We start from the raw sequence: 1,975 nt of genomic DNA, 5'->3' as shown, positions 1-1,975 counted from the left end.
ACTTACAGCCTTGAAAATAGCTGTAATGCTGTATGTGCATTGAGTCATTCCCTAATTTTAGCAACCTGGGCGGAACATGAGTTATACAGTGAGCGGGCACATGGGTTTGTCCTATCTGTGTCTTTGGATTACAGGAAGATGCCAGTTGTCAGACTGGCTGAGATTGGAGGTATTTTCTGAGAGTTGCAGGGATGGGGGTGGCCCTGTACAAGCAGGTACTGAGAGCTTTGCTGACTTCAAACTGGTGCTTTTTCTGCCTTGTCATTGGGTTGATGTCTCCCCACTTTTTATTCCTGCCGCCCCATCTGCTTTTTTTTTTTCTAAGTGTAAAGTCTGTAATCGAGTCTAGTAATTTATCTAAATAATGTCTGTAGTGAATTAATGAAAAATAAGTCCAGTTATTAGGCAAATAAACTGTCCTGGTCCATGGCTTATGAACAAAGGAAATTTATTTATCACAGTTCTGGAGACTGAGAAGTCCCACATCAAGGTGCTGGCAGATTCAGTGTCTGATGAGGGCCCACTTCATATAAGACCATCTTTTCTTTTCTTTCCTAACCAAATATAGTGGAAGGTGCTAGGCAACTGTGTGGGCTCTTTTATAAGGGCACTAATTCCATTTATGAGGGTGGAGCCCTCCTGACCTAATCACCTCCCAAAGGCTCCACTTCCTAATACTACCATCTTTGGGAGTTAGGATTACAACATATAAATTCTGGGGACACAGCCATTCGGACCATAGCATGAGCTGAGAATCTATATATATATATATATAAAACCCTAATATGCAAATAGAATGAATGGTGGAACAACCAAACAACCGGTTGCTATGATGTGTGCTGACCACCAGGGGGCACGTGTGGAACATGGCGGGCATTGACCATAGTGGGATGGTGGAGCAGGTGAGCGGAGCTGCCAGACCAAGGCGGGGAAGTGGTCACTGTCATTGGGGTGAGCCTCTGGTGGTGACTGAAAATTTTTTTGCTCCCACGCACCACAGTCCCGCCTGGCACTCGCACTTGCTGCCCGCACTGGTGCTGCTGCCTGCACCAGTGCTGCTGCTCGCACCCACTGCTGGCGCTGGCCCCGCTCACAGCACAGCCAGCGCCAAAGCCACTACTTGCATCTGCTGCTGGTGCCCAGCGCCGGTCCCGATCGCTTGGTGCTGTCAGTGGGTGCGAGCGGCAACTGCCAGCCCTGATCGCCCCTGAGGGCTTCTCCACCTCCCCCTGCTCCTGAGGGGCAATTGGGGCAGCAGCCGCTGCTCACACCTGCTGAAGGCACAGGCCTGCTCGCACCTGTTGCTGGCACCAGCCCCAATCGCTCCACGCAGTCAGCAGGTGTGAGTGGGGCTGGCGCTGTCAGTGTGTGGGAGTTGTGGCAGCGGGAGTGGGGCTGCCAGCAGACAGGGGATCAGGGGCCACGGTGGGAACAGCCAGGCAGTGGTGTGGAGGATGGGCCAAGATCCGCCCCTGTGCCCACTGCAGCCTCGTGGCCCACAGTTCCTTTCAAGGTGCACGAATTCATGCACTGGGTCCCTAGTACCTTTTATAGAGACTCAAAAGCAGAAGCAAACTGATTTAGAGGAGTGTGATAAAGCAAACAGCCAACCCTTTACTGTCCTACATTGTCTCCAGAAAATCACCTCAACTTTGATATACACAGTGTTCTTCTGGCACGTTCAAGGATAAATCAACTAAAGTTTCATTTCCTTGGGTTTTAAGCAGCTGTCAGTCTTTGAGTAACAACACAGTGTCAAGGTCATTAAGCATCTAGGATCTGCCCCTTACTATCTGTGTGACAAAGGCATGGTATTTAAACTCTCAGAGCCTCCAACTCTTTACCTGTAAAATAAAAATTGTGGGATAGCCCCTGACACATAATCAACACTCATAAGCATTAGCTATTTATCTTGGACAAAAACATAAGAGTGCGTGGGGGTATGTGTGAGGGTTATTATTTTGGTTGTCATAAC

At 49.2% G+C, this 1,975-nt stretch overlaps 1 non-coding gene across 1 annotated transcript; it reads left to right on the top strand.

Moving 5' to 3' along the window:
* Positions 1 to 1,112: 1,112 nt before the first annotated feature.
* Positions 1,113 to 1,191, top strand: MIR9198B-4 (microRNA mir-9198b-4). The gene is given in 1 exon segment (NR_128909.2): positions 1,113 to 1,191. It is a non-coding gene; the product is annotated as a microRNA mir-9198b-4 (primary transcript).
* The last annotated feature ends 784 nt before the right edge of the window (positions 1,192 to 1,975 follow it).

The sequence above is a fragment of the Eptesicus fuscus genome, chromosome 10, assembly GCF_027574615.1.
Source record: "Eptesicus fuscus isolate TK198812 chromosome 10, DD_ASM_mEF_20220401, whole genome shotgun sequence".
NCBI classification, from domain to species: domain Eukaryota; kingdom Metazoa; phylum Chordata; class Mammalia; order Chiroptera; family Vespertilionidae; genus Eptesicus; species Eptesicus fuscus.
This window is presented reverse-complemented; position numbering and strand designations above follow the sequence as displayed.